The sequence below is a fragment of the Phocoena sinus genome, chromosome 1 (genome assembly GCF_008692025.1).
Source record: "Phocoena sinus isolate mPhoSin1 chromosome 1, mPhoSin1.pri, whole genome shotgun sequence".
NCBI lineage: Eukaryota > Metazoa > Chordata > Mammalia > Artiodactyla > Phocoenidae > Phocoena > Phocoena sinus.
The window spans coordinates 13241119-13268381 of record NC_045763.1 but is presented as its reverse complement, the minus strand read 5'-3'; the positions used below and the strand labels follow the sequence as shown (position 1 = coordinate 13268381).

The window sequence follows — 27263 nt, the reverse complement described above, 5'->3', positions numbered from 1 at the left end:
CAGTGGGAAGATGAGCCGCTTGGCAGGGGGTTCTCTCTCAACAGACAGGTCAGGAAAAGGTAAAGCTCTTGGCTCAGCCCCAGCCTCTGACCAAGGGATGGGTACAACCTGCACTGCTGGCCAAGCGATCGATTGCCCGCCCCGAATTCCCACGGCATGTGGAACCCGCTGCCAGGGGCTGTCAGAGGCACAGAGAGGCCAGGCCCTGGAACGGGTGGCACGGCTCCAGGACACAGGGTTGAGAGCTGGGGCTCTGGGCAAACAGAACAAGGTCGAGCAGTGCCGCTTTTGCCCCTCGGCGCTACGTGTCTCTGGGCAGGCAAGATAACTTACCTGAGCTGTAAAACGGAGCTGATGACACAGCCCGCTCATCAGGACTGCCGAGAACCAAACAAACTCCTGCGAGCCCCGCCCCCGCCCCCGCCAATGCGCCTGCCACTCTGTCAGTTAGCACTCTCCATAAACACAAGCCGTTTTATGAGCACTTTCCAGACACCAGGACTAGCGGTCCACCTGGGCACCGAGTTCTATTCTAGGCCTTGACCCTCAACCACAGGGTGAGGAACCCAGCTACATGCGAGAGAAAACACGCATTCACTTCCAACGAAGAAGGGCTGAGAGTTTTGAGATTCCAGACATGTGTCGAATCTTCTCTTCCTCCCCTCCTCAAAGGGCAAAGGGGAAAACAGAACAAAAGGGGGACTGTAGAAAGAGCTCAGGGCCCACCTGGTTCGAATCCTGCCACTTATACTGTGGCCTTGGGAAAGTCACTCAACCTCTTTAAGACTCAGTTTCTTTATCTATAAGATGGGATAATAGTACCCACCTGCAGGATCAGTGTGGGAATTAAACGAATTGATGCATGAAAAATGTCTGCCACACAGAGGCATTAAAGTAACATGAGTCGTCTTTAAACAAACAAGCTCCCAATTATCTGCCTAAATGAAGGGCAGAAGTAGCAGAGGTAATCAAAATACTGGATAACCTAAATAACCGTTACTTTTATCTTTGGGCTGGAGGGAGGGCAGCAGACCCACCTTCCCAATTCTGTATTTTTCTGGCCTGATATTAAAATGGAAATTTTTTTATGAATCCACCAGCCACAGATGCAAGGGCTGGGGCGGCAGCAAGCTTGAGGATAACAAGAAACTACCTGGAAAACGTAAAGATTTTCAGGGGAGGGGGTCATCCGCAGAGCACCATGCCCCCGGCAGAAGAGGTCTGGCAGCGTCCCTTCGCTGGTACCCAGATGATGCTGTGCGCTCTGACTTGAGAAAGGTTCAGGACTTCCCCTGCTCTGCCACCAGCTCTGCAGACTCCTGGTGCACCTGACACCTGAGCCAGACTGAACTTCCAACAGCTCATGCCTCCAAGCCTTTGCACATGCCGTTCCTTCCGCCCAGACCCTTGCCCTCTCCCCATCCATTCTTCTGCTACACTCTGCACACACTCCCGCTGTATATAACTGTGCTCATGCCCTTCTCCCAACCAGGGCTCTCAGACTGTACAAGAGCTACAGCCTGCCCATCGGCGGCCTGGCTCTACTCTGCCCCTGAATCCGTATGGACGGTCCTGTCCACTGTTGCCTAAGCCACCCCCAGACAGCTCTAGCCACCCAAGTCCCGGCCATCGCACCCTCACCAGCCCCGAGCTATTTGAGTCGTCCACAGTCTCTCCTCAGGCACCCCAACCACTTTGCCTCCCAGATACCTGAGTCATCTTGAGTGTGGTTTTTCAGTCAATGGCAAAGCAGGCTCGCAATTAGCTGAAACTTATCCTCATCCCACGTCCCCTCTTCTTGGTGCATGGGAAGATAACGCAGTTTCTGGAGCGGAGAGCTCATCTGAGGGCCACTTATAACCCTACCATCATAGCAGCCCCAGCCCAGCAGCTCCCACTCTCACTGGGATGACCCTGAACCAGCCCTGGAGTTTTGTCACAGGAGAATGCAAGCTCCAGAGAGGGGCTGTGCTCAGGGAGCTCACTGCTAGATCCCCATGCTGTGCTGGTAAAATGTTTAACAGCTGGTTCTCCACAGGGGGGAGAACTGGGACACCTGCATCGTTTTCCAATTTCTGTGGTATAAATGCTCTCACTGTGGCCACTTTGAGCTACAAGGTGAGCCCGCTGAACGGACTTGGGAAGAGACGGGCAGGAGCGCACCCGTATGTACATTACATCCCTGACTTAACAAAGGTTCAACTTACAATTTTTCAACTTTACGATGGCGCGAAAGCGATACGCATTCAGTGGAAACTGTACTTGGAATTTTGAATTTGGATCTTTTCCCCGGCTGGTGACTCCCGTGATGCAGGGCAGGGCAGCAAGCCGCAGCTCCCAGCCAGCCATGCAGTCACCAGGGGAAACAGCCGATACGCTTACAACCACTGTGCACCCAGACAGCCATTCTGTTTCTCACTTTCAGTACAGTGTTCGATAAATTGCGTGAGATGTTCAATACTTCATTATAAAATAGGCTTTGCGTTAGGTGATTTTGCCCAACTGTAGACTAATGGGAGTGTTCTGAGCACGTTCAACGCAGGCGAGGCCAAGCTATGATGTTCAGTAGCTTCGGTGTATCAAACGCAGTTTCCACTTATGAGATTTTCTTTTTTTAACATTTTATTTATTATCTATTTATTTATTGGCCGCACCTCACGGCTTGCCGGATCCTAGTTCCCCAACCAGGGACTGAACCCGGGCCCTGGCAGTGAAAGCGCCGGGTCCTAACTACTGGACCGCCAGGGAAGGCCCTCGACTTACGGTATTTTCAACTTACAATATTTTCAACTAACAATGGGTTTATCAGGACCCATCAGAAGTTGAGGAAGATCTGTATGTGTGTATATATATGTATATACACACACACATACACACACATATAAAAGGATCTATCTATATATATACACACACACACACACACAAAAGATATAAATAATCACAAATACATAGGCAACTGTGAAAAACAGTGAAATAATCAGGAAGTGCTGTATCCTGAGTACTTATTACCCTTGTTTTTGGTGTAATTTATTTAATTGTAAATGTATATACTACAGCCAGCTTACATACTATAAACTTGCAGGTTAACAGCCAACTCGCAAAATGCCTAAAATTTATCAATCAGATATCATTCTTCAGTACAGACTCCAGCACACCACTGCCTGGGGCCGGGCACAGGCTATGCGAGGACGGGTCACTCCTGGGAGCTCATTAGACTAGGACCCCAAAGGAAGGCGACTCAAATGCCCTCCATTGAGGCAAAGAGAGACCAAGGAACTCTTCAGGGACACGTGGCAAGAAAGGAGCTGAGCTGAGGCCCAGGCGGCACAGTGGGGGAGGAAAGAGAACTTTGGCCTACTCCGCTGTTTATGAGTTTGACTGTCTTTCCTGGACTTGAGGGCAAGGACAGCAGATGAGAAGCCAAAGACACTAAAGACAAGCTCGCAGAAGAAAGCAAGGACTGGGCGGTCAGGGAGACCCAGGTTTGAGTCCTTCACTGACTGTGACCTTCGGCATTCACTTAAATGCTGTGCTTCATCTTCCTCATCTGTAAAATGGGTATGAGCCCATCTTCACTGCCTAATTATCAGGGCGGTTGTAGAAACAAAAAGACAGCAGACATGAAAGAGCAACATAAATCTAAGCTATTATCATACATACATATAAAGATGACATATATGCACCAGCTAGCCCAGCACCTGGCACATACCTGGTTCCATAAAGAGCTTTTAATTTACTGCTGATATATCTGTTAATTTACTATTTATTTAAATAACAGTAGGCCTTCCTCTTAAACAAACCTGGTACCTGGGTCCCAAGAAGTCCACCAAGTTTCCCCCTCCCCAGACTCCTTCAAAGCTAACCTGTGAAACAGGACAATTTAGGATCCATTAGTTCCAGGGCATCCACATAACCAGCAACCATTTACTGAGCACCTACTGTGTGTCAGGCACTGGTGATCATGACAGACACGGTCCCTGCTCTCGAAGGCTTATAGTCCACTGGGAGGGGTAAAAACCCACCCCGACCACAGTGAGGGCTCCAAGAGCATCACGAACAGGAATTATGGAGCCAGCCTGGCTGCCCAGAGAGGAGGAGATCCCTGAGTGAGAAGCGAAGAGGGGAAGGATGGGACCAGCTAAGGCAACGGCTCTCTGGTAGAAGAGGAAGGAGCAGGGGAACTCGGAAAGGCAAGTGTGATGGAGCAAAGTAAGAAAGACGCAGGCACAACCTGAGGCCTCACAAGCCAGAAGAAGAGCTCCATCCCGAGAAGTTTTAACCCAGCCACAGGGAGCTCAGAGATTTCCAGGCTGTGCCCTCCTTTCTAGTTTATATACCCGAGGCCTGGACACTGTGGGGCAATAGTGCTGGGTGGACAGACAGAGGGACGGATGGATGCTGCAGAGAAGGGCTGAGCATGCTAATAAGCCTGCACGACCTCTCCTCTCTCCCCAGCATCCGAGGAGGAACAGATGGGGCTTCAGCAGGCGGAGCATGACTTCCCCGGACTGAAGCCCTCCGGAAGGCCAAGGCCTTTGAGGCAGTCTTAGCTCCAGAGTCCGTGCGCAGGGCGGCCCACCCCTACCACCTCCCCGCTGTGGCCCAAGGCAGGGTCCTCAGGCTCTCAAGGCTAAAGGAGCTTCCTGACCCCCTGCCCCAGGACCCCAGCGTGGAAGAGGGAGAAAGAACTCTCCCCAGACTCCCCTACATCAGGCCTGGCCTTCCTCTCAAAGACCACCCCCGGAGGCCCAGGAGGCTGGTCTTCATCTTCACAGAGCCTGTCCCGGACACACTTTTCTGTCTCCAGGAGTGTCCAGGCCTGACTGGGTTCTGTGGCCTTGGCCTTCCGGCTGACCAGGGCATCCTCTCCTCCCACACTCCCCTCCTCCAGGAGGCCGCTCCCGTCCAGTCTCTGGGCAGGGGTCCAGGGTGGGAGAGGTGGGCCCAGAGCAGAGGCGAGAAGAGCACCCCTGACTCCACTTAATCCCAGGGACCCTCAGGTCAGTGCAGGGGGGAGCTGAACCACAGTGACAGCAGGACCTGAAGGCCTGGGTGAACCAAAGGGAAAGTGAAGCCCACGGTGGGGGTGGGGGGATTTCCAAACTGTCCCTGCCAGACCTGCTGAGGTCACACACACACACACACACACACACACACACACACACACACAGATGCACAAAAGCCAGACAGGAGTCATGCAGAGGGATGGGACACCCAAGGGACACAGAGTCTCCCATGGGGGGAGGGGACACACACACACACACACACACACACACACACACACTAGTAATACAATCGCTCCAATGTCACAGGACATACATACACACAGAGAGGAAACCCCAGCTCCGGGACCTCACCCCCAGAGACACTGAGATACACACTCGCATACACAACCGGGCACACGGAGGAGACCCAGGCTCCGGGAGAGACTCTCCCCCGGAGAATCGGGGACACAAAGATCACGCACGAGCGGAGACCAGGACCACGCGGGAGACCGAGACCCTGGACTCGGCGACACTCGCACAGGGACGCCCACGGCCCCGGAGAAACCCGGAGCCACACGGACACCCTGGCGGGGTCTCGGGGATCGCGGAGCCCCCCGCCCGGCCCCGCGCCCCGCGGGCCGCACTCACCGGCTCCGGCCGCTCGGCCGCGCCTTTGTTGTCCGCGCCGCTCACAAAGGCGCCGGCGGCCGCCCGCACCTCAGCTGCCCCGGCGGCCGCGGGCGCCCATGGCCGGGCCGGCCCAGCCCCGCGCCCCAGCCGCCCGGCCCGCCGCCGCCCGAGCCAATGGCCGCGCCGCGCGCAGCCCGCGAGGTCACGGCCCGGTCCGGGGTGCGCCCGCCGCCGCCGCCGCTGCCGAGCGGCCTGGTCCAGCCGCGGCGCACAACGCAACGCGGCGCCGCCCCCGCCCGCCTGCCAGCCCGGCCCGCCGGCCTGCTCGCCGCGGCTGAAGTCACCGCTTAACCCCTGCTGGCCAGACCGCCGCGCCCGGCGACCCCCGGAAGGCCGGGAGCTCCCCCAACCGCCCCCCACCCCGCGGCCGGAGGAGGGCTTCCCTCCCGCCCGCCCACGCAGTCTCTCGCCACACGGGTGGGGAAACCGACGCCCGCAGGGGCTGGGGCAAGACCCTCCAGGTCTCACAGGGCTCCCCACTCCTTCATCCCCACCCCCGTGTCCCCTCCCCCTTCCCCGCTTCTCCCTTGGAAAGGTCTCCGGCCCGCGCCGGCTGCTTGCTTCTCCCTCACTTATAGGAGCTTGCCCAGGGCTACCCCAGAAGGGTGAGGGATGCCTGGGTTGGTCCCGTAGGAAAACCCAGACCTGCGAGGGGCCCCCACCGAGCCCCTGCTGCAGAGAACCTTCCTGATGCAATACATCAGCCCTGCACCCTGGTTTCCCATAATAACCTCAGGAACCATAATCCTGGCAGCTGCAGGCATTGAGGGCTTTGAACTAGCAACCACCCTGCCATGTAGCTCCATTTTCTTGATGAGGAAACGGAGGCCCAGGGCTGTAACTTGCCAAAGCCCACCCAGCAAGGAAGTGGTGGAACAGAGATCCTAGCATGCCCTTCCCTTCCAGTACTCAAAGCTACCAAACCCTAGTTACTCCCTCTCAGAATTCCAAAGAGGGCCTCCGGATATGATGCAATTAATTACAGTTATCAGCTCATTAATTAAGATGATCCCTGTTGTTATTAAACGCTGCCCTGCTACCTCCCTATATGCAAAGAAATTCACACTCAGGCTTATCAGCAATTACTCCTGGCTTGATAAAGAGTTCTGCAGCCTCCAAAGGGCACAGGTGTGTGTAGCCTGGAGTCTGTGTTGGCCTGTGTTCGCTCTTTCCTACAGCCAGCAAAAACATTTTTTCTTTTAACTACTCCCTGTTTGGCAGGCACCAGCCTCAGGGGCTAGGAATGAAACAAGGAACCAGACAGACCCTGGCCCTGCCCCGTCGGCTCTCCTAGGCTAGGAGGAGACAGGGATAACAGGCCACTACAGTGCAGCCAGACAAGCCACACCAGTCCACGCTCTCTGAAATCATCTTATTCATTGATAGGTTTGCTTTTTTATTGTCCATCTCCACACAAGAACATAAGCCCCATAGAGCTTGTCCTAAGAGTTGTTCATAAAGTCATCCTAACCCCCGAGCCTAGGGCAACCCTGGGCTCACACTGTACAGCCAGTAAATATTTGCTGAGCACTTACTATGTTCCAGACATCATTCTAGGTATGCAAGAGACATCAGTGAACAAAAGAGGCAAGGCCCCTGCCCTGCTGGATTGTCCATTCCAGGGAAGAGTAAACAATGGCCATGACAGCAGGGAGGAAAGTTTCTGGCAGGAAAGTAGCAAGAACGTCTTCAGATGTCTATCCAGTGACCTCGGGGCTCACGGTATTAAGCCTTGGACCAGAATTTAGATATTTGAGTCCTGCTGGCATAGAAAAAGTACAAGTCCCTGGACCTGCATTTGCAGCCTTTCAGACCTCTTCCAGCCCCCCTCCCCGGCTATAGCTGTTTCCCTCCTGGGCCTGAGCCCTCTTGAGTCCTCCAGTCTGGAATGCCTGCCCCCTGTTTGGTTGCACTAAGGTCTACCCTCCCTCCCAGATCAGAAGGCCCAGAATCTCCAGGAAGCTGCCCCACATGGCCTCTGTTCCCCAACCACCTCTCCCTCTGAGCTCTACAGCACTTCATGCTTTGGTTAGTTGCTTCTGTTAGCGCTTTTGTTTCTGTTAGCTGATTCTGGGCATGTAATGCCTCGAACTGTCTCCAGCTTGAGGGCAGCGGCCATACCTCAGACCCCCATTGTGCCCCCAGAGCCCAGCACAGGTTAGGGGCATGCCAAGTGGACACCCTCAAACCCTTATCAATAGAAACTTCTGGATCCAGGGTTGCAAACTACCAGCTCACAGAACAAATAGAGCCTGCAGAAGCATTTTGTTTTGCCCGCAGTGATTTTATTATTGTTAATTAGCTACCAACATTTAACAATTGAGAGATTTCCCATCCATTGCCAGACTGCTGGCTTCTCTAAACAAATCTGACGATCTGGTAATGCCAGGCCCCCATGGCCACACTCTATAGGCCCCAAGGAGCAGTGGTGGCCCCTTAGAAAGAGCCGTGTCCTTCCACTTGTCACCATTCCTCCCAGTCCTGTGTCATCCATTTGACCTTGAGGCCTTCCTCTGTGAATTAGTGTTTTCATTTCATTTTCCATCTACATTCTACTTATACTGTATGAGAAAAAAAAAAAAAAAAGCACATCAGGAAACACATACTCGAGAATAAATGAGCCTGCAGCCCTCACCTTCTAGGTCAGGCCGGGCCCCAGCCCAGCCCAATTCTCCTGCATTCTTGCTCTCTCCACCATCCTGCTCTCCTGACATGCATACACCCCTTCTCTCTCGCCTGCCCAGCCTCACATGCTAAGCTCCACAGCTCGAATGAATGTACGAGGCGTTTCACTGGGTCTTTGCCTATGCTGTTCCCTCTGCCTGAAACGCCATTACTGCTCCATCCCCCAGACACTGTGGCTTTTTGATGCTCTGCACATAGAAAACACCTTCTCAGGATCTGTTCTCTAGTGCCCCAAGACTGGGCTCCTGGGCTCCCATAGCATCCTACGGTCCCCTCCTCCGTGCACCCATCCTACCGTGTTGTGTAGGGTATTCGCCCCATGTCTTCCCCCGAACTGTGAGTCCTCAGGAGCTGGGACTCTGCTACCTCGTTCATGCTGGAATCCCCAGCACCTGGGACAGAGCCTGATGGAGCATAAGCACGACACAAATATTTGCTAAATAGTTGAACAAACGGGTTTCAACAGCCACAAAAGGAACAAAAGGGATTTCTGGGAACGTTTCCATGTCCCAGAACATTCAATTAACCAGAATTTCCCACTCGCTGAGCATTCTGGTGGGGCGGGATCTATTGTGTAAGCATAATCATGGATGATACATCTGGATGGGACTGGGACTCTGTTCTCCCTGGTCTCTACTGCTGACCTGGGAAAGAGGAGGGGAGGGAGGGAGGGCGTGGCAGTATTTCCCATTGGTCAGAGAGGCTAAGTGACTTAGCCAAGGCTGCCTAGAAAGCTGGTTGCAAAGTGAGGATGGGAACCCAGGGCTTCTGCCTCTGCCTCCCAGCCTGGCCCTGCTTCCGTCGGCCCAGGCTTGTAGTAGATAAAAAAGGAAGAGGGTAGGGCTTCCCTGGTGGCGCAGTGGTTGGGAGTCCGCCTGCCAACGCAGGGGACACGGGTTCGTGTCCTGGCCCGGGAAGATCCCACATGCCGCGGAGCGGCTGCGCCCGTGAGCCATGGCCGCTGAGCCTGCGCGTCCGGAGCCTGTGCTCTGCAAGGGGAAAGGCCACAACAGTGAGAGGCCCGCGTATGGCAAAAAAAAAAAAAAAAAAAAAAGGAAGAGGGTAGATGGGAAAGTGGACTCCCCAAGTCCAAGTCCAAACACCACCCCTGCACAGGCAGTATGAACGGAGAGTGTGCAGAAAGTAGCTAGTCCTTATTTTTTCCTGAATCGCCAAACCAGTCATGAACAGGCTCTTATGGAAGAGAGGCTGGATCGCATTTTGATTATGAATGAGGACGACATAATCTGTCTTACCAAAATGAAACTCTCTTTTAGTAACACTGCTGTCCCTGTTCAGTAGGACAGGCATTTGGAAGGCAGCTGGGCTGCACTGAGCAATCTCCCCACCACCTCCCAGTTTCCTCATAACTCAAGACCTGCCATTTGTGGGGAAACACACAGCTAGAGGTGGTTTGGGGGGCTCAGATGAAGAAGGAAACTTGATTTTCTGAGCTACCACTTTACAGGCCTTGGTGTAAGGGAGAGGACAGTCTGAGCAGCTCTTTCTCTCGGGGATGTAGTCTCAAAGTTCTCCCAAAACAACCATTGGGGGTGATGGACACTCTTGTCCAGTGGGCTGGACACAGACACAGGACAGGGCTCTGCACCCCACGCTCTCCATAGGACCCTGAGAACAGCATTCAACCTCTTCCACTTGGTCCCAATGCCTGTAAAAGAGCAATAATCCTTTTGCTCTCTTCTATCCCATAGGATTTTGAAGGGATAGAAGACTAATATAGTCTAACAGAGATTTTTCAACATCTCAACAACAAAATTAGGGCTTCCCTTGTGGCGCAGTGGTTGAGAGTCCGTCTGCCAATGCAGGGGACACGGGTTCGTGCCCCGGTCCGGGAGGATCCCACATGCTGCAACTAAAGAGTCCACATGCTGCAACAAAGATCCCTCCTGCCGCAACTAAGACCCAGCGCAGACAAATAAATAAATAAATATTTTAAAAAATTTTTTTGAAAAGCTACATAATTTTTCTTGTTCTTTACGCAGTTCCCTTCCCTAGGTAAGAGCCAGCATATGGAGTAAGGTAGCAAATTCCAGGACCTAGGGGGTCAGGTAGGAGATGAAAATGGGAGAAGCAGGTTGAACATGACTACTGACACTATGTCTCAAGGTTGGAGGCCTGGAAATCACTGCCCCAGATAAAAGGGGCAGTCACCACCCAGTTCTGGAAGATGAGTCACTGTGCACTATGAAGCTTTCGTATTGTTTTTCCCAAGAGAAGCTAGAAATCCAGATTTCCATATGAAATCCCCTGATTTTTAACATTGGCAACTATTTCAAATTTTAAATGGACCAATACTTTGTGAGCCACACAGGCTCCAAGTGCCAGCAGCAGGAGTTCTGAAAACTTGTCCTGAACACTTAGAAACATGGACCGCTCCTGTGGACTGACAGAAATAGCACCGAACCGCTGTTCACAGTACTTCTGCCGCTCTGGTAGAGCCTCTGAAGAGGCTGGACTGGACGTGCCAGGACGCATGCACCTCCATGTGCCGTGACAGCAACCTATTCCCCAGCGCGCTTGATTGGACAACAGGGTGAACATCTGACCGACACTGGGCCCATCAGCTCGTCTCACTCAAGAATTTGGCATTGGAGAGCTGAGAGGCTGAGTCAGTCAAATGACCACGGACGCTGAACCTGAAAGACGGCGCCGAGCCAGAGCTGGCAATCATGCTGCAACAAACCACAGCCAAGTTCAAGCTGAGGTTCTGGGAGATCAGAAACGCCGCAGAAAAACAAAAACAACAGCAAAAGTAAAGTGGGAGAAAAAGACAGTGAGGCAGAGATCACCTAGCCCTAGCAGTAATAATAGCAGATTCTTCCATAACACTCTGTACTGGGCTCTGTTTAATCACTTTCATGTATTAATTCATTGAATCCTCACAGCAACCCTATAAAGTAGGTACTTTTATCCCTGTTTTACAGATGAGGAAACTGAGGCACAATGATATTCTGTCCTAGCCTTGAATGTCCATCTGAGTGAACTGTTGTGTCCTTACAGAGACAACCCCCCTTCACTGCACTCACCTGAGTGGATTTTTATTCATATGATCAAAGGAGAGTGGTGCCCACTGCCCATGGCTACCATCTTGGTACAGGATGAGGGGGGATTCTGGGACCAATTCATGTATCCAAACATCATGCTCTAGTCTCTCTGTATCTCCCCAAATGGAAAAGATGAAACGGAAAAGGGAAAAGTCGCAGCCTGGGCCATCAGAGGCAGCTGCAAACATGTTAAGATCCTCTGCCCATCAGCCCATGCCCACCGGCCCCGTGTGCCAGCCCAGCCTACCCTAGGAAGCCAGCCTCACCTACTCCTCGGGGTAGCTGCAGCCTCCACTGGGGATAAGCAGGCAGAGGACTTGGGGCTGCCTGTGGAGCCAAGGGGAGGATGGGTTTCTCTGCCTGGGACCTGGCCAAGGAGCCAGAAAGGACAGAGAGACAAGGTCTTCTCTTCCTGGCATCAGGTTACTGCCCCTACCCAGGGCTCAGGGTGCCAGGCAAGCCTCCCAAGCAATGAGAGTTGCCGGTCAGCTGACAGCAGACAGAGTCCAAAGCCTATTCTAGAAGCTGCCGTAAGAATGAAGAGAATATGGCACCGGCCGCTGAGGAGGAGCAGCAGAAAGGGAACCCGCCAGACCCAGTGAGCCTCCAGCCTTGCCAAGCAGACCAGGCTGGGCACTGGGGACCAGACAGAAGGTCTCCAGGAGAGAAGGTCCTAGGCCTGGGGAAAGGGAGGCACAGCAGCTGCCAGCCTGACGCTGCAGTGACACTCCAGGGAGGCCTTAGCCCCTGTCAGCAGGAGGGCCTGGCAGTGACTGCAGCCTGGCACCAGCCCCAGAAACCTTCAGCATCCCCCAGTTTCACCGCCCAGGGCTGGGAGGTTCCATAAGCTCCCTGGTCTCCCAGATGAAAGACGCTTTCTAAGAGTCATAAAACCGTCCCCACTGGAAACAATGGGCCCTTATCCCGCTGTGTCCTTCACATAAACTCCCATTAGCAACGCACCAGAAGCTGCAGGCAGGAGTTTTATAGACTGGATTTTTGGACCAGCCCCAGCGTTCATTAACACCTACTCCCTCGCCCTGCGTGGAGACTTGCACAAATCACTCCCCTTTACAGAGGCCCACTGTGTGCTCGGCCTCCAGAGAATCCTGCAAGGAAGGTGGTTTTTGTCCAGTTTTATGAATACAGAAACGGACCCAGAGAGGTTAAGTGACTTGCCCAGGGTCACACAGTGGGAGAGTAGAGGAGTGGGGATTTAAATCCAGAATCTGCTCCTTCCACCCTACCCTGTGGCCTCGGGTTAAGATCACCCAAGAGATGAAGCCAAATGGGTTTCCTAGATTTTCTCCTGGAAACAAGCAACTTCTGGGACCTCAAAGACTTCACCAGGATGGTTCTGTTCACCTACACAATATGTCAGCAGAGACACAGCGGGCTGGGATTCCCAACACATCAGGGAGGGACCTGAGCCCCTTCCCTCGGATGAAACGCAGAGTCCCTCACCGTATCTCACATTCACGCTCAGAAAGGCTTTTCACCCCATTCCTCCCGGATGGCCCCCAATGATAAAGCCAGCCCCCTTTACTGGGCAGTAAATCCCCCTTTACTGAGGGATATGCCAGTCCCTGTGCTCTTCATGTATGACTCCATTTACTCTTGTAAGAACTCTGCAGAATGGCTGCTTTCAAGATCCCCTTTTTTTCACATGATGAACTTAGGCACAGAGAGGTAAGTAGACCACCTAAGGTCACACAGCAAGTAAGCAATGGATTCTAGGTCTATCTGACTCCAGCTACCACACCTCCCCAAAACATCACAACGTGGGGTTCAGCAGACACTCCATCCCCACCAGCCCAATCCCACAGTCCTGGCTCACAACTCTGGGTGTCACCCTAGATGTGTGGAAAATGACAACAGCTGTCACTTCTAAATCCTTTGGCCATCTCCTGTCTACCCAACAATCCTCAAGGCTGATGCTGCAATTCTTGTTTTGCAGATGAGGAAACTGAGGCTCAGAAAGAGGAAATGTCTTATTCAAGGTCCCACAGAGCTGGTAAGTAGGGGTACCGGGGTTTGCACCCACTCTTGTGGGTTCCAGAACCACTGCTTCCTACAGGTAAACCAGCATGATAGTTAAACCAGACCATCCCAACAGCGTCTTGGCGTGTGTTGGGCTGCACCCCATAGGCCTGCCAGCCCTGTACTAGTCCAGCCTCAAGACCGAAGAAAGAGCCTGGAGTCAGCAACAGAGACATTAATGGTTTAATTGATGGGGGAGCTTACATGTCTGAAACAAGGTCCTGGAGTGACACCCTTCCACGCGCAGCGGACGGTAGGCAGGACATGGCTGCCGTCTTTGCTTCCAGGGTTTGGGGGAAAGAGGTTACTAGTTATAGGGGGAACTTACATCAGGATGGCTCATCGGTTACCAGGGAAACCAGCAGAGGATCATCCCCTCACTGCCCCTTTGTTAAGCTATGGTGGAGATGTTCTGATCTAAAGATTAGAACAATCACTAGCTGGGCCAGGGGGCAAGTATGTAGACATTTACAGATTAGGCTCTATGATTAAGAGGAAAGGTCAGTCCTGCGAGTAGGGTGTAGGTGAAGCAGGGACTGGTGTAGCCGGGGATGTATGGAGAGCAAGAGAGCAGCCGTCTTGGGTGGCCTAATCAGACAGCATGCATCCAACTAATACTCCCCAATTAAGTGCCTACGGTGCTCCTGGCACTGTTCCAGGAGCTGGGGGTACAGTGGTGAATAAGACTGCCATCCTCAACCCTCATCAGCCCCATGGGGGACCACCAGGGACCCCCTGACCACGTATGACTGCTCCCCCTAGAACTTCATCCATAGCCTCCCCCTGCTGAGCCCCCAGTGCAGGGGTTCATCCCCACCTCTGCTGCCCTTGGCCGCCCTGCCCTCTCTCAGCTTCTGGGAACTTTCCAGATAGCCTGCTCCAGCCCTGCAAAGGCAGTCTACAGCGCCTGGTCTCATGGCTGATTTCACCGTAAGACGCTTCATAACCAACTCCTAACTGGGCCAACCAGAGAGGCAGCTGCGTTGACTCAAGCTCCCCCTCAGACCCACACACCCTGCCACCAGATGGCATGGCCAGCACCCTCGGCCCCTTTGTTGAGATGATTAGCTCATGGGCTGCCCCACCCTGAGAAGCTGGCTCGGGGCCTGCCCTTGGTCACCATTCCCCTATTACCTGCTGCTGCCCAGAACAACTTATGGATGTGCATGGTTGCTAGCCAGTGCCAGGCACTGTTTCGGGTGATCTGAATCATCATCGTCTTTACATGCTCACAAGCAGTGTTATTATCACAGCTAACACTCGCCGAGCACTTTACTACATGCCAGACAGTGGGCCAACTCTTTACCTGTATTAGCTCATCAAGTCTTCACACTACCGGGAGATAGGTACGGTTACCATCCCATGCAACAGATAAGGAAACTGATAAATAGATGAGGCCATAGCACCCCGGGTACTACATTGCCTAAACTGTCTGTCACCCCTGCTATACTGTCATCTCCCTAAGGAGAGGAGGCCTGTTTTGCACAGAGTTGTATCTCTAGAATGTAGTGTCTGGCACAGAGCGGACACTCAATAAGCAGTCTTTGGATGGATGGGCACATGGATAGACGGATGGGTGGACAAATGGATGGATGAAAACAATTGAAACACTACAGGAAAAAAACCACTCACCCCCTGGGTGAAGCAGGAAGAAGCTGGATGCGGTTTCTCTACTAACTAGAACATCCCCCATCCAGGATTCCAGGAAAAGCAGAGATTGTGCTGAATTTTAGGGGAAGGAGAAAAGAAGTGTCTTTTGGGTAATGAGCTTTGAGACAGCAGCACGTAGCCTTATCAGGCACGTTCCCCCTTCCCAGAAACCACCACTTCGCCAGGGAATTTCATCTGCTCCATCCCCAAACGCATGTCTGTGAATCAGGGGCAGCCATACGATGCTCCATCTTCAGTGAGCTGCCTGCCCTGCGGCTCCAGGGCTGGGCCGAGGAATACAGCTGTGCCAGCCCCCGGGCTTTGGTTGAAGTCAGCTCCAGCCCTTTCCCTGGGTGCGCTCGTGAAATTCTGGACCACCCTCCAGGAGCCTTGAAGCTTAGGGGGCTCGTTCTCTAGTTCATTAGAGAGATCTCACCCTGACCCATGAATCCTTACACCTTGTGAATTCTGATCAGTCGTTTGAGCCAGCCAGCCAGATGTGGGGATGAGGTCAGCGTGCAGCAGGCTGCGCCGCTCCCCACTATGCCCTGGCTGGAGCCTAGGGTTCCCGGTTTTCCGTGGGGAAAGCAAGACTCGGGGCGGTGGGGTGGTGAAGAAACCCAGCGGCCCCAGGAGAGCAGGCATTGAGGCATGTGGCCCAGTTTTGTAGTTTCCAGAGCAACTTTAAGAAAGAGGAAGAGGAAAGACTAGAACTAGGGCCATATCATCCCTATCACACCTGGAGACACCCGCTCCTCTGCATGGAATGTGTCACTGAGATCCTGGACAAGGCGTCCTGTCATTCTGGAGCCATGAGGGATCAGTTGGCACTGGTGCCAGGGACCGGTCCTCTCTTTTATTGAGCATCTACTATTTGCTGGGCCAAGTGCTCTGCCTGGGAGAATTCATAACCCTCATAAGGTCTCAGTGAGTTCAGTATTATTATCTTCCTTTTCAAATGCAATAACTGAGACCAAGCAGCCTTTCCAAGTTCACACCATCAGGGAGGACAGAGCTGGGATGTGAACCCAAGTCTGACCCCAACGTCCATACTTTTTCCACAAACAACAAGGTGGAAAGGGCCTCAGGCAGCCTCTCCCCTGTAGTCAAACAGTGGCACCCTGGGTTTATTCCAAAAATCGGCCAGACAGAGTAGGAGCGGCTTTTTATGGAGCTTACTCCCATCCTTGCCAGTCCCCACGTATCAGAAGCAAATGGGAGCCTCCCCTGCGTGCCTGTGCTCCCAGGGCCACGTGGGGAGGACAGAGAGCTGGCAGGGAGCTCAGAGGGCACCTCGGGGCCATCCATTCAAGCAAGTCAGGGACTTTCAAAGCTGGCAGGGCCCGTAGGGATGATCCAAGCCAAACCCCTCCTTTCACAGAAGGGGAAACTGAGGCCCAGAGAGGGCAAAGGATTTGCTTAAGTTTACACCAGGCGTGAAGAACGCAGTGGAAGAAGTGGCAGCCTCCTGGCTCCCGGCCTGGGGTCCCCTCGCCCACCCCAGCCAGTCTCAAACAAGCCATGATATGGGACCCCCTCTTACCAGATAGAATGAATGGTTATCAGGTTCAATTACGACATTGCTCAGGAGGAAAAGCAGGGAAGAGGGAAAGATGGGGAAGGAAGAGGTGGGCAGAAGTGCGACCTAACCCCGATGCGTCCCTCCCTCTGCTGGGCCATCCGACGACTCCCTGCAGTGGCTGAGCTGGGCTGAGCTGGGCTGGGAGGAGGAATCAGGGTTACCTTCAGGGCAGGTCCCAGAATGCCTCAGGAGTGCTCCCTGTTTTCCTGTCCCCTTGGAACAAGGACTGCCTCTGTCCCTGAGACAAGGAAGGATGGGGGAGGGGAGGTCCCTCTCATTCTGCTGAAGGGCCAAGAGGGAGAGGCCTGAGCAGGGGAGACAGGGACTCACCTCATGGCAGCACCGCCCCACCTGCCTTGAACCCACCTGCTAAGCTCCTGGGACCCTGCTCTTGGGAGTCTGACCCCCTTGAGGCCAAAGGGTCGATATCTCCAAACCCGCTCACTGCTCCAAGCCTGGGTACCCTGGGACGTCCCCAACCCCAAGGAGCTGTCTCTCATCGTGATGGGGGTGTTCACTTCTGAGGTCAAATCCCCGCTTCCCCACCTACTAGTCCTGTGACCTCAAGTGAGTGACTTCACCTCCCGGAGCCTCAGCTTCCCTGCTGTAGAGCCGGGCCTGTGTTCCTGCATCCCCAGGTGGCGGTGGGGATTCAACGTCAAGGCTGTCCCGGGCACAGAGGGGACTGGAGCTGCAGCTTGGGTGATTACCTCTCTTCACACTAATTGTCTGCATGCATACTGCGTCAAGGTTTGCTGTTCTGTTCTGCTTTGTTGTTTTTTGTTTGTTTTTGACCACACAGTGCGGCTCGAGGGAGGGATCTCGTTCCCCAGCCAGGGATTGAATCCAGGCCACTGCAGTGAAAACCCAGAACCACCGGGGACCTCCCTGTGTCAAGGTTTTTAAGGGATTCCCAGCTGTGATATCATTCACAGCCCTCGGTGAGATCACAGGAAAGAAATGATCAGCTCCTGCACCCCGATAGGGGTGACCCAGGCCCCCAGAGGCTGAGGGGCTTGCCCAAGGTCCTGTAGTGTTTAGAGGCAGAACACGACCGGAACCCATGTTTCTCAAGTCCCACCGCAGTGCAGCCCAGCCCAGAGGAGCCAAGTAGGAAAAGCTTGAAATCTGGGGTCAACCAAGCTGGACCCTGGCCCTGGCTGCACCGTGAACTCGGCATGCAACTTTGGATGATGTGAGCTTTCAACTTTCTGCTGATGACTTCAGTGCCATCGGCCAGCTGTGTGACCCTGGGCAAGTGACTTCACCTCTCTGAGCCTCAGCTTCCTCATCTGTGAAATGGGAGTTCTCAGATTGACTGAACAAACTATGGCATGCGGGCTGCCTGACTCAGAGCTTAGCAGGTGGTGAGTGTGCGACAAATGGAAATGGAGCAATGGTGGCAGGACCGGTAGTCAATATCGCTGTTAATATCATTATTAATCAGGAGGCGAGGACAGAGTGGAATCACCCTGGGGGCCTCTTGCCCACGTGACTGTCCTAGGGAGGGAGCTCTGGAAGGAGACAGCAGGGACTCTTCTCACCTTCTAGGTGGTAGGGATGTGAATGGGGCCAGACCGGTCACCACCCTGAAGTTCCCAAAGTCCCACTAACTGAGGAGACCCAGCTGGAGGGCTGGTTGCATTAATCCCAGAAGAGCTCAGCCCTCAGGGGGATAGAAGAGAGGGTAGTCCCCAAACAAGCCTCAGGAGACCCTGATTCAGGAACCAAAAGCTGGGGAGGCAGCCTCACTCAGACACTTCTGCCCCAAACGTACCAGGATCCTCTGGAGGAAAAGCTACCCAGAGGAGGGGCCGGCCTGGTACGGCACACACTCTGTTAGGAGCCAAGAGGGAGAGTCTGACTCTCTGCCACCTCTTAGCTGTGTGACCTCAAGTAGGTCACCTCACCTCTCTGAGCCTTGTCCCTCTCCCGGGAGGTCAGCCTGAGGGGCACACAATCATCTAAATTCCCATTCCAACCTTGGCCTCGCCATGCCCAGCAGGACTCCCCACCCCGGGAATCATCACCCAGCAGCGACCAAGTCACGGAGCTAAGGGCTCAGTCGGGCTCTAGAACCAGACTTGTCTGACTTCAAATCTCAGCTCCCCTTGTTCAAGCTGTGAAATCTTGAGTAAGTTACTTAACCTCTCTGTGCCTGTTTCTTCAGCTATAAACAAGAATGATAAGAATAAAACTTACCTCATAGGAGTGTTGGGAGGATTACATGCGTTCGTACATGTAATGTACTCCATTAGCAAAGCGCCTGGCACCAAGTAAGTGCCCAGCAAGCATTACACCAGCCTTCGCCAGACAGCGGTCACACAAATGAAAAGGCCACCTCCAAATGCAGTGAGTTCTCCGTCACCGGAGATATTCAAGCTGGGGCTAAACAGCCACCTGTCAGAGACCCACAGCCAGGACTGCCCGGGTGACCTTTCAAATGCTTCCAACTGTGAGTCCATGAAATCACAGCCGTGAGATTGCATGCAATGCATTCCTCCCTCCTAACCAGGATAGGATGAGGTGCGAGAGGGTTACCAAGGTGGGCCAGGGGCACAAACAGCGGCGCAGGTGCTGAAGAGCCAGGAAGGAGCCCTGGGCGGGGAGGCGCAGCTGATTCTGGCCTCCAGCCCCTGTTCCGCCACCAATTCACAACGTGACCTTGAGTTACTCCCTCTCCTCCAAGCCTCAGTTCTCCCAGCAGTAAAATGATGCCTTTGAACTAGGTGTCCTCCGAGGCCTTATCCAGCTGCAACTATCAAACTCTGTGACCCTAAGAAGCGAGTTGGGGAAAGTTCCCACCGCACACACGCCCCAGCCAGGCTCCCTCTGCATTCCTCACCCCCATGCTGCCCTGACCTGCCCCACAAGGTAGCCACGAGGGTCAAGGTCATGTCCACTGAGGCTCCCAGCGGAGTTCTCTTCCCTGAGTCCAGCACAAGGCATTCCAAGCCCCACCACCACCTGGGAGAGAGCAGGGCGTCCCTGGGCCTGAAGCCCAAGGATGTCAACAGCAACACAGACCCAGACACACCCAGTGACCTCCAAAGTGTCCTCCTCCAACTCCGCGAGGGACAGAGATGTTTAAAAACCAAAAGCCTGACCCGGATTCTGTGCAGACCAATTCCAACCAAGGAAGAAGGCAGCGCGGGCCCCAGCAGCAGGGAAGGGTCCCGTCTGGTCGTCGTCGCAGCTGACAGGGCGAGCGGGAGCCCAGGGGTCATGTACGCGGACTCCCCTCGTTGGGTGTGCAGTGGACCCAGGTGTGCGAGTCACTCACCTGCCAGACCCGCCAGGCGGGCAGGCAGAAGCACAGGAGGCGGCCCCTGGCAGCCCACAAGGAAGGGCTAGACTGAGTCAAGCCAGGCAGGGCAGGGCAAGGCTGGGCCGGGCTGGGAGGACCAGGAAGTTGCTAGGATGAGGGAGGGAGAAGGGTCATGAACAAAGTGGGGGGAGCCCTCTAAAAGGGGGTTCTGAGCAGAAGGGCTGAGCGCTGACAGCTGCCTGTTGGCTGAGGAACGGGTGGAAGAGAACATGACTTGGAAGTTGGAACGTTTCAGGTTTGAATCCCCGCCCTTTTCAGCTGCAAGGCCTTGTCTCTCAAGCCCCAGTTTCCCCCTGTTCAACTGGAGTAATTATAATAGTCCCAATATGACAGTGTTCTCATGAGAATGAAATGAAACTGTGCAAGGATAAAGCTGGAGTCCCGGCTGCCAGGGGACAGACGATACGTTGACTCTGATCACAGGATGCTTTCAGGAAAGCAGGACGGCCCACCCAGGGCTGACCCTGTCCACATTCTCACTGTCAGCGTTAATCACCCCCCAAGATTTTAGTCAAATATCTGCTGAGCTGATTAAGAGCATGTGTATCTGGACATCAGGGAAAAAGTCATTTAACCACAAAGACTTACTCTGCCCTAACCACGTGCTTCTGAGAACCCAGGATGGGGTCTCAAAGGAGATCAGCCCCTGCCCTTAAAATGCTCACGGACAGCTTGCACTTCACACCAAACCTGACCTGGACCCTGCTCCACCTTCTGCTACAGGACACTGGCAGTCAAGCCTCAAGGTCTTAGATCAGGGCCAAATCTGGCCCTTCACCTGTTTTTGTAAATAAAGTTTTATTGAAACACAGGCACGGGCATTGGTTTATTGTCTACGGCTGCTGTGGGAGAGACAAAGACAAAATTGAGTGGTGACAGAGACTGCAGGGTCAGCAAAGGCAAAATATTTGCTGTCTGGCCTTGAAGAGAAAGTTTACTGATCCCTGCCTTAGATGATGATAATAATGATAATCCTGGGTTTTTGCTCTTAAACGTTTTATCCACTCCATGAATAACTTCGTATAAGCCTTGCAAAAGTGTCTCCCCCTTTTACAGAGAGGGAAACTAAGGCTTCTGAGAGATCGGTAACTTGCCCAGGGTCACATGGGGAGTGCAGCAGATGGATATTTTGAATCATGGGCTGATGGAAGCAGAAGCCTCTGGTGAGCACACAGGCCTGGGGCACAAATGGCTCAGCAAACCCTGGTAGGATCGGAAGTCCCGCCCCACGGGAGAGAGTAAACAGGTCCCGTTCACTGGATTCCCACCTGGGAGGCTGCCAACCTCTGGACCAGGGCCAGACCACCTCCTGGCTCCACCGGGAGCCAGCTGGAAGGTGGGCATGGGAATAGTGCAGAATGAAAGCACCTGGAGCAGCACTGGGCAGGCGGGAAGGCTTCTGTCATTTCTAGAGCTTCCTTGTCATTATTATTGGGGCCTACAGTTTGAGCAAAAAGAAGCCCATGGAGGAGTGGCCCCTCCATCCACAGAAGTGGCAGAAGGGGAGGGCTCTCCTTTCCAGAGGGCCTGGCCGGGGTTGGGAGGGATAGTTCCTGGTTCTGGGGGTCTTGAGACGAGAGATGCTGTCTACTACTGCTTCCCTTGCCTCCATTCCAGCACCTTCCCTCAGCTCTGGCCGGGGAGAGGCTGCCACTGTCAGAAGGCTGCACTCTCGTTCCCAGAGCCCCACCCCAGAGGGCACTGCCTTCACCCACCCAGAAGGAGGGCCTGGGCCTTGCCTCCCAGAAGAAGCAGCACCAAAGGTCATGGAAGGAGGGTGGGAGGGGCCAGAGTCACTCTCAGTGCTTTTCTTCGGAAATCTGGACCACCACCCCACACTCCCATATCTTCTGATAGGTATAAAGGCATCTCTCCTGCTCTCTGGGGGTCTCCTCTGGCCCCTGCTCTCCCCACCCACCCCCAAGGCCCAGTGGCAGAGGAGGGGCTAAATATTAGTTGAGAAAAAACCATGAGTTCAGAAAAAACTCAATAAATCTACATCCACTTCTTTTTCCCAAACTGTTGGTCCCTCCAAGAGGTTAGGGGAGGCTTGCTTTCCGTCATCCACACCATAACTGGTTTCCTGAGCAGTGCTCTGCTAGGTAAGGCTGCAGGGCAGCACTGGGGAAGCACCTGTTGCCAACAGTGGCTATGCTTACCCACAGCAACTTATTTATTCGCTGATCCAGTGTCCCAAAGAGCCCCTCCCCACACCAAGCCTTTACTCCTAGTCTGCTCTGCCATCTGTGCAGGGCCTAAACAGCTGCATGCCAAGCTTTCCACTAACTGAGGAAAACTTTGATGTACAAACAGAATCTAGGTGCTCACTACATGCCAGACCCTCTGCCCCCTCCCCACCATAGGGAGGGGCTGGGTCCTTTCCATCCTTGAATCCTCACCAACGTCCCTCCTCCCCCAACACCCAGGGCCAAAAGATGCTCAAAAAGTCTTGCAGAATGAATGAATCTTCCAAGCGGCTCTAGACCAGTGTTCCTCACCTTTAGCACTGCTAACGTATTGGACCAGCTATAACTCTTTGTTGTGGGAACCATCCTGTGCTCTGTAGGATGTTTAGCAGCTCCACGGGTCTCTAACCCCTGGATGCCGGTGGTACCCACCCCTCCTGGTTGTGTCAACCAAAAATGTCTACAGACATTGCCAGATGCCCTCAGGGGGGCCAGTTGCCCCCAGTTGAGAACCCCTGCTCTGTAGTCATCAGTCTCATGTGACACCTGCACCAACATCTAAAGAAAACAGACAGGTATTATTAGCCATTTTATCACTAAGAAAACTGAGGTTTCATAATATCAAGAGATGTGTCTCATGTCAGTTAGTTAGTGGCTCATAGTCACAAAACAGAAGTTGGAAAAGGTACAAGTCACTCTACTGAGGGGCCTGAAGGATGAGTGAGGATGCTGGGGCAGAGGCAGGGCTAGTGCAGGGACCACCAGCCCCAGAGGTTTTGAAAGAGCAACTAGATGACACTCCCTCCTCCCATACCTGCTGCCAACTGGCCTCCAAGGCAAGCAGGTCCCCAGGCCAGGTCAAGGTATCAGCCCAACCAGGGCCCAGGATGACTTATAGAAGCCCTCAAAAACAATAAGCCGGGTGACACAAAACATGCATGTATGCAGAAATTAACAGCATTTTTCTGAGTCTTCTGATTTTAAAATTCCAGATAGGTTCATCAAAGTGGACATACTTCCATCTGGGGGTGTCCTGGCTTAGTTTCTTTTTTAAAAAAATATTTAATTATTTATCTATTTATTTGGTTACTCTGGGTCTTAGTTGTGGCAGGCAGGCTCCTTAGTTGCAGCTCGAGGGCTCCTTAGTTGTGGCACGCAAACTCTTAGTTGCGGCACGCATGTAGGATCTAGTTCCCCAGCCAGCGATCAAACCCTGGCCCCCTGCAGTGGGAACACAAAGTCCTAACCACTGCGCCACCAGGGAAGTCCCTTAGTTTCTTATTGAGGGGGAGGTTGCCAGGTCGCAAACAACTGCCATGTCCTTTCTGAGAACCGTTCCCTACTCCCAAGGATGGATTCCATACTGGTACCATGTAAGCCCATGCCATGGCATATACATGTGACACTCACAGTCTCTGCCTCAGAAATTTAGAACTGGGTTTCTGCTGGAGGCTGGAACTGAGCACTTTCAACTCAAAAGCTGCGGGGTGGCCATCTCTGCCGCATGCCTAGAGACACTGAGAAATCTGGTCCCAGATGCAAGGAGAGAAGCAGAGATGAGATCATGCTATTGGCATTACTCACAACAACCAAAAAGCAGAAACCACCTAAATGTCCATAGATGGATGAATGGATGAACAAAATGTGATCCATCCATATAATGGCATATTATTCAGCCTTAAAAAGGAATGAACTTCTGCTACAGCACAGATGAACTTCACATACATTGTGCTTACATTGCTAAGTGAAATAAGCCAGACACAAGAGCTCATGTTATATGGTGCCATTTATATGAAGTACCTGGAATAGGCAAATTCATAGAGACAGTGGTAGAATGCTGGTTACCAGGGGATGGGGGCGGGGCCATGGAGAGTTGTTCTCCAATGGGTGCGGAGTTTCTGTTTGGGATGATAAAAAAATTCTGGAGATGGATGGTGGTGACGGCTGCACAGCGTTGTAATTCACTTAAAAATGGTTAGAGGGCTTCCCTGGTGGCGCAGTGGTTGGGAGTCCGCCTGCCGATGCAGGGGACACGGGTTCGTGCCCCGGTCCGGGAAGATCCCACATGCCGCGGAGCGGCTGCGCCCGTGAGCCATGGCCGCTGAGCCTGCACGTCCGGACCCTGTGCTCCGCAACAGGAGAGGCCAAAACAGTGAGAGGCCTGCGTACCGCAAAAAAAAAAATGGTTAGAATAATAGGTTTTATGTTATGTGTATTTCACCACAATTTCAAAAAAGAGACAGTGGGAATAGAGACCGGCAGTGCTGCCTGCGTTCCCAGCCCCTGTCCAGCTCCTGGTATCAGCCCCCGTGAGGCCAGGCCAGCTCTCTGGATTTCTGAGACACCCCTGAATTCTCAGAATATATGTTCCTTTTTTTGCTTGAGCCCATTCACTCAGGGCTCTGTATTTGCAAATGAAAGGATCTCAGTCGAATATCAGGGGACAGTTAATTCTGGGAGGGCATCACCCTCTGTCCAAGGTTAGCCCCGAAAAAGGTCTGGTGCCTCCATACCCCAAGCTTCTCTTCCTGACCCGTAATAGAACCACCCTCCACACATTTATTTTAAAACTGCTTAAATTAGAACCACAGCCCTCCATAGCAGAAAACCTTTCTCCACCCTCCACCCTCCCCCGCCCCCTGCATTTTAATTCTAGCTTTCCCTTGTCAGCATTTCCCAGTTCAAACCTCCACCCAAAGTCAGCAGTCTTGGATCCAGAAGATTCCTTGCTAATTCCAAACACCAGACCCACCCTCAGAGGATGAATGGGCCTCCGCTGAGAACATTCAAAGTGGTGCCACAGGTTCTGGGACATTTCCAAGAGCCAAGTTCCCCTAAGAGCCTCCTGACAGGCGACCACTTTGAAGAGACAACAGTCTCTTACAGAGATAAGCGCGCATGCAGTTAGAACAAAATCAGAGAAAGAACATTTGTGGGTCACGCTCTGTTCTGCAGACTCTTCACATCAGTTGGGGAGATGCCAACACCCCAAGCTCCTGGGAGAATAGGATTCAACTTTATGCTCATCGGCTAAGACTATGTAATCATCTAGGAGCTGGATGAAACACTTTAGGTAAATCATCTTATTTAATCTCCCAAACAGCTTGAGAGGCAGGTCTTACTATGCCCATTGAAAGATGAGAAACTGGGGCTCAGGGAAGTCAAGTAACTTGCCAAAAGTCACACAGTAGAATGTGGAAGAGCTGGGGACTTCCTTGGCAGTCCAGTGGTTAAGAATCCACGCTTCCGGGCTTCCCTGGTGGCGCAGTGGTTGAGAGTCCGCCTGCCGATGCAGGGGACGCAGGTTCGTGCCCCGGTCCGGTAAGATCCCACATGCCACAGAGCGGCTGGGCCCGTGAGCCATGGCCGCTGAGCCTGCGCGTCCGGAGGCTGTACTCCGCAACAGGAGAGGCCACGACAGTGAGAGGCCCGCGTACCGAAAAAAAAAAAAAAAAAATCTACGTTTCCACTGCAGGGGGCACAGGTTCGATCCCTGGTTGGGGAACTAAGATCCTGCATGCCACATGGCGTAGCCAAAAAAAAAAAAAAAAGAAGTGGGAGAGCTGGAATTTCAATCCAGTTTTATGTTAATTTCCAGGGTCCAGGCTCTCAACCACAGGGAGAACAGGATTGGGGCTACGGAGGGCAGGGGGTAGTGAAAGAAGGGAGTCCAGATTCTGAGCCTGGGTTCCTCCATATTGGCTCCCAACCTCCAAAGCCACCTGCCCACAGTCTTGAAAGTGTGAAAGGTCAAGGCCATAACACACACTAGCCATCAGGTGATACATGGATGCAGAGTCAGGGCTCCCATCCCCACCCCATCATCTTCATCCAGCTTTTGCAAATAAGGTTGAGATCAGGGACTCTTTTCCAGGTAGAAGGGACCATGCATCTTGGAGACAGACACTATTTGCTCCCATTTGTTAAGAGACAAGCCTCTGGACTGGGCCTGGACATCAGCAACCCCCAGCTCCAGGTCTCACTGCCCTCCCATCCCCTCTCCCAGTTCATCCTCAAGGGAGGGGACATGCCCCAGTAGTCAATTCTCTCCTGTTGCTCTCTCCCAGCCCTCCAGCCATGCAGCTTTAAAGCTCCCTGCCCAGGCTTAACAAGACAAACAGTGTAGCATGAACCCCAGCCAGCCCTGCACAGATGAGGTCTATGATTACAGCAGGGACAGATCAAACAAACCCAAGTTTGAATCTAGCTTCCTTAGCAAGCCATGTGACCCTGGGCAAGTCACTTGACCCCTAAACTTCTGTTTACAGATGCTCATCTGTAAAATGGGGATAATGACACTCAACTATGAGGGCTGTTGTAAGAAGTGAATCAGCTCATTTATATAGAGCACTCATTTACATATGTAGCCTTAGCAGGCCACCGATATCTATGGAGATTGTCATGGTTATTACCATTTTTATTACAGTATCCCAGAAAAACCTTCCGTGGGCTAGGCTGAAACTTACCTTTGGATTATTTAAGCTTTAATAAGCAAATAAGTTTGTTTCCTCCAAGGCATTTATGCAATTTGTAGTTACGTAATATATCTGTGTGTTTGCTTGGATTTTATCTGTGCTCTCAACTCTGTTAGAAACTCCATGAACATAGGATCCTACCTGTGTGATTCACCAGTATCCTGAGCAGCTAATCTGGTGCCTGGCGCATCCTAGGGGGTTAAATAACATGGATTGAATGAGTAAATAAATGTAGAAATTACTAAGTGAAGTAAGCCATGTGAAATATCATATGATATCACTTCCACTATGTGGAATCTAAAAAAAAAAAAAAAAGATACAGATGAACTTCTTTACAAAACAGAAATAGACCCACAGACATAGAAAACAAACTTATGGTTACCAAAGGGGAAAGGGGGGAGGGATAAATTAGGAGGTTAGGATTAACATATAACACTACTGTATATAAAGCAGTTAAAGAACAAGGACCTACTGTATAGCACAGGGAACTCTACTCAATATTGTCTAATAACCTATAAAGGAAAAAATCTGAAAAGAATATATAATATAGATTTTTATATATATGTTTTATATACAT

At 52.7% G+C, this 27263-nt stretch overlaps 1 protein-coding gene across 3 annotated transcripts in view; it reads right to left on the bottom strand.

Moving 5' to 3' along the window:
- The window catches only part of ARHGEF10L (Rho guanine nucleotide exchange factor 10 like), a 145486-nt gene extending 139735 nt beyond the window's left edge, over positions 1-5751 (bottom strand). For 2 of the 3 annotated variants that reach the window (XM_032622756.1, XM_032622772.1), the window contains exon 1: positions 5634-5751. The gene's annotated coding sequence lies outside the window, so the exon portion shown is untranslated. Of the gene's footprint in view, positions 1-1710; positions 1730-5633 lie in introns of those variants that run through there. The other variant, XM_032622764.1, reaches the window with a different exon arrangement.
- Positions 5752-27263: the final 21512 nt, after the last annotated feature.